This window comes from Giraffa tippelskirchi, chromosome 11 (genome assembly GCF_054371585.1).
Source record: "Giraffa tippelskirchi isolate mGirTip1 chromosome 11, T2T-mGirTip1v1.2.pri, whole genome shotgun sequence".
In the NCBI taxonomy this organism is placed as follows: Eukaryota; Metazoa; Chordata; class Mammalia; order Artiodactyla; family Giraffidae; genus Giraffa; species Giraffa tippelskirchi.
In genome coordinates this window covers 128788753-128798713 of record NC_137285.1, presented here as the reverse complement: position 1 = coordinate 128798713, position 9961 = coordinate 128788753, and the positions used below count along the sequence as shown (strand labels likewise).

Genomic DNA, 9961 nt, shown 5'->3' with positions numbered 1-9961 from the left:
GTTGCACAGACTTAGACTTGACTGAAGCGCCTTAGCACAGCACAGTATATATATGTCACTCCCAGTTTCCCAGCTCATTCCTTCTCTCTCCCACTCCCCCTTGGTAACCGTAAGTTTGTTTTCCACATCTGTGACTCTATTTGTACCCTTTTTTTTTTTTTTAGATTCTACATATGAGCAATATCATATAATATTTGTCTTTCTCTGTCTGACCCTCTTCACTTAGTATGACAATCTCTAGGTCCATCCATGTTGCTGCCAATGGCATTATTTCATTCTTTTTTGTGACTGAAACTTGATACACTTTTAATGGCTATTTGTGGAAGAAATGAGTGATTTTTGTTGTTTAATATTTATCGAATGCCTATTATTTACCAGAGGCCTAAAATGTGATGACACAATGCAAAACTTCACAGAGGATATTTGAACTCTCCTGGAACTTCAATACTAGTGAGGGCACAATGGTAATAACAAAAGAATGAGCAAGGTAATTAGAGAGAGTGATAAATGCCCTGTGAAGACCGGAAGGCAGGATGACATGGGAGGGGAGCCTGAAGATGGAGGTTTGCTTCAGACAGGGGCCTCCTCCCAAAGGAGATGATATTTGAGCTGAAACCTGAATGGTGAGAAGACTCTAGTCATGGTGGAAGGCAGCCAACCATAGGAGAGCACGGGAACTGTAGTCCAAACATCTGAGCTAAGGAGGGGGCTCGTCTTTCTTCTAGAACCTGGGAAAAACGAGGAAGCAAAACAAAAGAGTATGAAGAGTAGGAGTAAGACGTGGTGTTGAAAACGAGGGGTTTAATGGAAAGTCTGTCTGTATTCAGAATAGGTGGCTCTCCACCCTCACCCAGGGACTCCTGGAAGCTAAGCATCTGTCCCCAAGGCAAGCAAATTGAAGTGTGGTTCTATGAAGACACTGGGTAGCCCTAGAGAAATGCCTGCCCTGCTAAGGAATTTAAGGGATCTCCCAGTGTGATGGCAGCTTCCTGCCTGATCCGCCCAAAGGGGAAGCCTGCTGGTTGGTTCCAGACTCACCAACATTGTCAAGGCAGCTGTTAATTGCCTTCACTGTAAATATGAACAATTTTAAGTTTTACCCAGTGTGGGGACAACACTTGCAATAGTGGATACATAATATTTCCACATCTTAAATTCCTGGCCTGTAAAAGCCTTGCCTGGAGCCTGTCAGAATTGGGGGGCGTCCTTGGGAGACAGAGAGGTCATTGGGTCTCACAAATCCTGAAAGCCTTCAGAGTTGTTGTTTTCATCCCCATTACCTAGAAATGCACAGATAGGATTGAAAGAGGAAGACGTTTAATATACATCTTTAAACTTATATCCTGTTACTGAACCAAATGTCTGAAGTAGAGTATAAATTAATATATGACATAAATCCTACAATTAACCTTTGAATAGCATAATTATGGGCTTCCCTGCTGGTTCAGATGGTTAAGAACCTGCCTGCAATGCAGGAAACCCGGGTTTGATCCCTGAGTTGGAAAGATCCCCTGGAGAAGGAAATGGCAACTCACTCCAGTATTCTTGCCTGGAGAAATCCATGGAGAGAGGAGCCCCCTGGGATACAGTCCATTGGGTCACAGAGTCGTATACGACTGAATGTCTAACACACACACAAAGCATAATTATAGTGCACTGTATTTTTGTATGTTAGAAGTGTAACTTTGTTAATATAAACATAATTTTAAAAACTATTTCAACATTATTTTTTAATTTTCTATAAGCATCAAGAAATGGAAATGGCTTGGAAAACCTGAATCATCTAGATTGGAGTTTGAAGGTACCCCAAAGGATCATTAATATTTGCTGAAGTTTCTTGGATGATTCTTCTCACTTATGGCTAGTTCTGCTTGCAATGAATTTTACTAGTTTACCACTCAGAAGAAGTCCTTATATCTGTGGTTATGCAAAAATCCTCTTTGTTGGAGAGAGCTAATAATCTGAACAATATTACCAGCCTACTGGAAAGAGAACATTGGGCATCCTTGGTATTTTCTTGGAACACTTTCTACTTGGTAAGAATAGTTCTAGGTAATAAAGACATGGAATTAAAACTGTTTTAAAATGTAGGAAATGAGAAGACTAGGATAAAGAGTGTAAAACTATTGCATGCCAAGAGAAGCCCTGACCTTTTTCTAAAACTCAATGCCAGCTTTATTCTGATGCCTTCTGTAAAGACTTCCAAATGGACTTTTGCTGGCTTCCCCATCCTTACTGCCAGTCAGTTAAAATCCTACTCATTTGTCAAGGCCCATCTAAATGCTCCATTTTCTCTGAAGCTCTGTTGGAGGCCAAGATGGAAGTAATCACTCCTTTCTTGATGTTCTCATGGTGCCCTTAATTCATTCTTTCAATATCTCTCCCAACTCTGGTGGGCACTAGTATTTGTACCATGCCTTGTAATTCACCAAGTACTTTCCTGTGCATTTTTCTCATTTAATTCTCAGCAACTCTGTGACACTAAGCATAGGGAGAGAGAGGCCCAGAGAGTTGAGATTGCTAGACTGGCTTTGTAAACTATGATTACAAGTCAGACAAAATCATCTGATATATCTAAATTCAGTAGCCAAAGAATGCAGGATTCTGTAAAGAGTTAAATAGAAAGGACATTCACATTGCTTTAGATTATATTACATTAAAGTGTCGATGACATTAGATGGAAGAGGCCTGCAGATATCTTAGGAGCCAAAGAAAACTTGTAATCTAGTCAAGAGATCAGGTTGAATGGGGTTTCAGATGTTTGTTGAGCAGACATTTGTGAGGCAGGATCAGGGGCTGTGTATAACTTGAGTCCCACAGTGTGACTGTGTCCCTTTTGAAGTTACAGATTCATTGACATAACCTCTAAAGATTGAGTTCAGGATGTCACATCAAGGTTACCAAATTCTCTGATCACAAGAAATCCCAAGAATGCTGAGATGGCAACTCCCATACTTCCTTGGGATGATTTAATAGTTTTAATAGTTTTCTTAGTTTTTACAAAAAGCACCACCCAAGGAGCCCAATCTCTTGTACAGCCAAAGAGCTCTGTGCAAGACAATTTCAGTTAACAGGGGTATGGTTGCCTTTCTTACTGGGCAAGCATCTTTCATTCCTTGGAAATTTTAGATTACATATATACATGTTTAAAGTAATTGGGACTAGAGTATAAATATTTTTGTATTAAGAAAGAGGCCATTTCTTGTATCCTTATATACTTGTAATATTTGAGAAAATTTGATCTATTAAAATGATATTCTTGTAATTTTAATTTAAAATGTATAATTGACAAATTATTGAGATATATCTTTAAGTGGAAATTCATGTCAATCACATTTACAAGCATAGTTTATCAGGTTAACTATTTGGGAGTATTTGTTGGTCAGACAGTTGATCTTCTTAAAATGAAAAATTGAATTATAAATGAAGTTTTAACTATCTGAAGGAATTCCATTACCTAACTTTTAAAATGTAACCAAGTATTGGTGAAAGGCTCTTTAAAAGTAACTAAGAAAAGTGATACTTAAAATTTGCTCCACTTATAAACTGGAAAACAATATTTATTGCTTTTTTATGTGGAACATAAAATCTAAGGAGAAAACATATGTTTAAATGTGTAACTTTAGCAAATAGACCATTAACTTAAAAATTCAAGAAAGATGTCTCAGTGATCTTTTTGGTACAAGGAATTCAATCTTAGGGAATCAGGATAACTTAAATTCACAGAATTGACCTGTCCAGTATCACGTGGTTAGTAAGTGGCACGGTCACCACTTAAAGTCAGGGTCTACATCCTGTATCTTTTGGTTGAGCTCTGCTATCCTTTTTTGGTTGCCTTTTCAGTACCTCTTTTATAGCCCTTGCAATATTTTGCCTCGGTTTGGAATTGTTTATCCGTGTCTTATTTTGATTATTTGCCTCTCCTCAGCTTCACAGGCAGATGCATGGGGTAGAAGTAGGGGAGAACTCAACAAATGTATTGGATTCAAATTGTTGTTGATCACAGATAGCCTCTGAGAGAGGGTGGCTGGGAAGGGGGAGGTGTATCAACGACCACCTTTCTGTGACGCTGTTTAGCATTAAGGAGGCTGAGTCTTGAGGCCTGGACTCCAGCTGCCCGAGCTCTGATGAAGTGGCTATAAACCAATGCCGTGCGGTCTGCCTTCTTTTAAGATTGATTCCATGGATGTCCTTCAGTGTCTTCCCACTGCTCAGGAAAAAGACAAAAGCCTTTCTAAACTTAATGAGGTCAGGATGGTCCAGCCCAAGCCCACTTCTCTAGAGTTTTACTCCACTTGCTCTAAGGACACAACCTGCCTTTAGTTCCCTGGACAAATCAAGGTCTTCCCCAGATGAAGTCAGGTTTCTAGTTGAACACTTACAGCTTTCTGAACTCCTTCACAGCACTGCTTAGAGGCTGTAATGCTATATTTTTGTTTGTAGCTATGTATTTAATATCTAGGGAAGACCTCTAGCTCTGGGCACCTTGGCTCTTTTCCTCACCATTATACTTGGTGCTTACGGGTGCGTGCTCAGTCGCTTCAGTTGTGTTCAACTTTTTGTGACCCTATGAACTGTAGCCCACCAGACTCTTCTATCCATGAGATTCTCCAGGCAAGAATACTGGAGTGGGTTGCCATGTCCTCCTCTAGGGGATCTTCCCAACCCAAGGGTCGAACTCACGTCTCCTGCATCTCCAGCATTGCAGGCAGATTCTCTACTGCTGAGCCACCTTGGAAGTGCATACTTAGTGCACAGTAGGGGCGGCTTTTATTATTGTTATTAGCATTTAATAAATGTCTGTTGTTGGGATGAATGAATGAAGCAGTAAAAAAGGAAGGATCGACTTTGTGGCAATCATTTAGACTGGACTGATCTCCACTCAGCTGGGAAGGATTTTAGATGAAATCGTATCAGACAGATAGGGGACACGATGTCTGAGATTTCTTCCAGGCCAGTGAGCCTTTTGCTCCAGAAATGCTGTTTGTCACTTTGCTTTAGCTATTGCTTTTATCATCCTCCTGGGGAACTCTGTGTGTGTGTGTGTCTAACAGAGAGAGACATAAAATAGAGACAGAGAGACAAAGAGACTCACACAGAAAGAGACAGAGAGACAGAGAGGGAAAAACAGATTGCACTGGCATGTAAGGTGATGGGAAATGACCCAGTAAGGCCCCTGGAAACGACAGTGGTCTCCTTTCTAGCCTCATTCAAGCAAGTGGGGTCTCATTTGGCAGGCAGTAGGCTGGCTGAAAAATGCCAGGTCCCTGAACATCAATGAATTTTGCATTTCCAAATAATGGGTTTATGATTAAACTCCAATAACTCAAATGAACCTTCCGTGAAGAATGCCAGACTCAGCTGGTAATTCTTATTCTCTCAAATCCCTCCCCCCCTTTATTTTGTAGATCTGCACCTCCAGTCCCTCAATCACAACCATGAGTGAGGAATTAATGAAATTCTCTGATGACATGGAGATGCTTCCTCATAATGGTGAATTCACCCTGAATATTGTAGGAAAAGACACTGAAGGGCAGGCATGAGCTGGAAAGGCAGGAAGATTCTCTAGAAATAGGGTCCCTACTTTCCTCCTCTGGGAGACTGGTGTAACACTGACCTCTAGCTGGATGGAGTGAATTCAGCTGGTGCCTTCTACTCTGGCTGGACGTTGTCAGACGTTGGCTGGTGTGAAATGAAAAGAGAACGTTTGGAAATCTTCTCTTCCTTAAGGATGTTTCCAGTATCCCGCTTGGCTTCTCTTCTCCTCCCCAAATAACAGTATCACCATTTGTTTAGTATTCATGATGTGCTAGGCCTTATGTGTTCCCGTTTTAGCTCTGATTATTCCCAATGACCCTGCGAGGTAGATGCAATTGCATCCATTTTCCTGGCAGGAAGACTGAGACTCAAGAGAGTTTTGCAATTTGCCCGGCACATACTCTTAAGAGCTGGCTGGACCAGTATTTTAAATCAGGTTTGTCCACTCCAAAGCCTGTCCTCCTTCTCCGGACTCTTGAGTCTGGTTGAAACCCAAGGGAGGGTTTGGGTGGGTGTTCCACTCCCCGGGGCCTGCTCTTTGGGAAAGACCTCTCAATCAGCGTGCTTATTTGTTCTGCTTCTACCTGACTAATTCCTGTTTACATTCAGGAGCCGAGCTGAGTCTCCTTCCAGATACATCAGTTTCTGTAAAAGAAGCCAGCTGTCTCCCAGGCCCCTGACTTCGGTGATAACATCTCCATTTTCATAGACTGCGAGCTCTGTTTTAAGCCATCGGGTGACTGGTTAGTGGTGAATCAATGAAGCTACCCAATCATGACCTAGCATGGAATTTGAAAATCCACTGGGGGTTTAAATGTCCAAGAAAGTGCAATTCAGCTTTTGGTTTACTTTTCTCTGTGTGTTTTTAAGATGTACTAGCTGAGATTTTTCTGGTTGATGGATGGATTTCAAACTGTTAAAATGGGGTTGGAGGTAAAATGTAGGAAAAGAGTTTCATTTTCACCTTGATTAAATGATTCAGCTGAGCATGTGGGTGGTGAGATGGGTGCAACAAGAGGAGTTCTGAAAAAAAAAATTAATACAAGTTCTGTTTCTTTAAAACAAATATTAGCTGATGTAAAGACGACCGTGGCTTATGTAATGGGGTGTTTCAGCTTTCCATGGTGGGGCGTCCCCTAGCATGTCCTTGGGTTAACCCACTGACATAGATTAGACTTTTCCAAGGCTTGCAACCTAATGGTTTTTGTCTGGGTTGGTTCGTTCCTGGAAAGCCTTGCCTTTGGTCGTCCGGTATGTGCCTTTTAGGGTACAGTGTTTACCTGACTTCACAGTATCTTATTTAAACATTTTAAACAATTACCCAACTAATGAAAAATAATCATGTACTCTTTTAGACATTCTCTATAAATAAAATACATTACTTCTGTTTAAAAAGTATGCAGACTACATTTTTTTTAAATTTATTGACATAACTGCCTTCTTTCTTTAGCAAGGCTGCAAATACTTTTATTTCATTTAGCTTTCGTTGGCCCACATGGATTGGGTACACACGCTTCCTGATGCCATGCTAGATCCCATTCCATTCCATTGTATGAATGACCCATCCTTTAGTTCATGAATCTCTCACTGTTGGGAATTTTGATTTTTTTAAAATAACATTTTGATAGTAGAAGCATTGCTATGATAAACTTGCTTGTGTCTATACAGGATTATTCATTAGAATAAATTTTCAGAAGTGGAGTTGCTGGGCCAGGGTGACAATTCCACTTCTGAAAATATATGGTCAAATTCTTCTTCTGTGAGGTAAGTCAGACAAATATCATATGATATCACTTATGTATGGAAGCTAAAAGAATGATACAAATGAACTTTTTTTTTTTAAGGTATGAAGTAAGAGAGATACGCACGCTGTAGGAAGAATGTGGGTCATTGTGGAAAGTGATGAACTTTTACAAAACAGAAATAGGCTCACAGCACACGAGCTTATGGTCACCACATGGGAACATGGAGGGCAGGCGGGGATAAATTAGGAGGTTGGGATTCACATACACACACTATTATATATAAGATAGATAATCAACAAGGACCTACTCGATAGCAAAGAGAGCTCTCCTCAATATTCTGTAATAACCTATATGGGAAAAGAATCTGTAAAGAAATAGATATATGTATATGTATAACTGAATCACTTTACTGTATGCCTGAAATGAATACAATATTGTAGATCTACTATATGCCAATATAAATTTTAAAATTTATAAAAATTTATAAAATTGTAAAAATTCCTCCTCTGAAAAGTTACACTATTTACATTTTGTCCATGCACATGACTTCCTAGCCTACTAATAAGCAGTATAAGAACACTGACAAAGTTGGAGACTTTAAATACTGTTTAATAATCTCAATTTGAGGACTTCCCAGGTGGTGCTAGTGGTAAATACTTGCCAGTGCAGGAGATGCAAGAGACACAGTTTTGACCCCTGGGATGGGCAGGTCCCTTGGAGGAGGAAATGGCACCCCACTCCAGTACTCTTGCCTGGAAAATTCCATGGACAGAGGAGCCTGGCGGGCTACAGTTCATGGGGCCTCAGAGTTGCACATAACTGAGTGCCTGTGCATACACACATAAGCTCCACTTAGGAAACACCTGAAAACAATAAGTAGGAGTGAGCATTCTTCCAGCTGGCGAGAAGACAAATGCTATGAAGACCAGTCACGGTTTGTAAAACGCCTGTGAGGAGTCGGGGACCTGGACAGGAAAGAACAGAATGTGTCTGGAGAAGCACCAGCAGGCGGTGTAGCCGGAGCGAATTGGATGACAGGAGTAGAGATAGAGGAAGGCTAGGTGTACAGCGCTTGATTGTACGGAGATTGATTTTGGAAAAAAAAAAATTACTAGTTTAGCTTTTACGAAAAGACAGTTTTCAATTTGCATCTCAAAAGTCATCAGTTTGAATTCCTCTCTCTGGGGTTGTGCTGGTCCTTTGGTTGTGAATTGACATGAAGGCTTTTGAGAAGGGGGATGTTCATAGATTTGATTTTTTGAAAATCATCCTGGTTCCAGCTCATCTTTGTCCTTCTTGCCTTTATCATCCTGCTGTCTATGGGAAGTAAGAAGAGAGGACTGAGAAAGTTCATGGTTGTTTGCATCTGCCTAAGTATTTACTCCTTAAAATTCAAAGTGTGGGGTGGGGAGGGTTTCCCTTGTTGTGTTGGCCTTTGTGTGGAAACCTAGGAGAGCTTAAGAAGAAAGCAGAGGACCAGCCAGAAGTGCTGATGACATTGTAATGCAAAATTAACTGCTTATTACCTTTTGGGGGGGCCTGGGATTAAAACTGTGGAGATTGATTTTTGAAAAAAAAATTATTAATTTAGCTTTAAAAGAAGACAGTTTCAATTTGTATTTCAAATCATCAGTCTGAAAAATGCTGAATGAATAATAATAGTCTGACCTTATGTTTCAGGAGAATAAATATTATACATTGCCTTCTGGTTAAAAATAAATGAATACTACAGTTTAGTTCTGCAAAAGAGGTTGCGTTTGAAAATCTAAAAAGTTAGATATATTAACAAAGAAAAGGCAAATCCAAGACAAGAGAGATGGGTAAGAAGTGAACAAAGAAAGAAGAGATATCGAAAGCTTGAGTGTGATTTTTCATGTCCTGTTTTTCTGAAGCAAATTCTCCTTTGAGCAATTTTTTCCATCTCTCTGTGAATCTGTTAGAGACAAAATAATAACTCATAATTACATTAAATTCTGGTGTCTGTCTCTTTGTAGTCCCTTCTTTAGGATGTAGAAGGAAATGTAGAAGGAAATTCAAGAGCCATAATATTCTAGCTTCCAGCATGACATGTGACCAGAGTAGGTGTCCATCCCAAACCAGGAGCCTCCCTCTTCAGCTCTCAGTTCATAGGCAGGCCTCCTTCTGGACCCAGGAGAGGAAATGACAGAAGAAAACAGATATGGAAGTGAGCTGAAAGGTTAAAAAATAATTCCTCACAGACACAAAACTTTAAAAAATTCCTGTTCTCTTTTAGATTAATTTAACATAACAAATTGAGACACATGTGAGACTCTGTTGTCAGGACAGAGATCTCCTGGTGATATTAATATATCACAGCTCTTTCACATTGTCACCAATACAGAATGAACCCCAAAGTAGTACGTGTTGTACCAATATTGCTGGGCAGTCAACAACTGGTTTCCCTTAAACATGGCTGTTTCCAATTCTTCTAAAATTACAGATCATACTTGTTTTGTTTCACATGTGTGTGTTTTCCCCTTTTAGTAACTGAAACCAGGTTTATCTGTGACTCTCTTGGTGTAGATAAGTTTTGCTAATTGGTCTTTTAATATCTTACACGTTGACTAGGAGTTTATTGACTCTTGTTTATAAATGAATACTAATAAAGACAGGTGATACAATCATCGTATTTAAGGATTTCTGGTATGGTTAGCATT

At 39.9% G+C, this 9961-nt stretch overlaps 1 long non-coding RNA gene across 2 annotated transcripts in view; it reads right to left on the bottom strand.

Annotated features, from left to right (window-relative positions):
- Positions 1–316: 316 nt before the first annotated feature.
- The window catches only part of LOC145526970 (uncharacterized), a 36710-nt gene continuing 27065 nt past the window's right edge, over positions 317–9961 (bottom strand). Inside the window, exons 4-7 of one of the 2 annotated variants that reach the window (XR_014069362.1) lie at positions 9249–9425; positions 4058–4207; positions 1179–1280; positions 317–728 (exon numbers count right to left, since the gene is read on the bottom strand). This is a non-coding gene — a long non-coding RNA (uncharacterized LOC145526970). Of the gene's footprint in view, positions 729–1178; positions 1281–2935; positions 4208–5617; positions 5683–9248; positions 9426–9961 lie in introns of those variants that run through there. The other variant, XR_014069361.1, reaches the window with a different exon arrangement.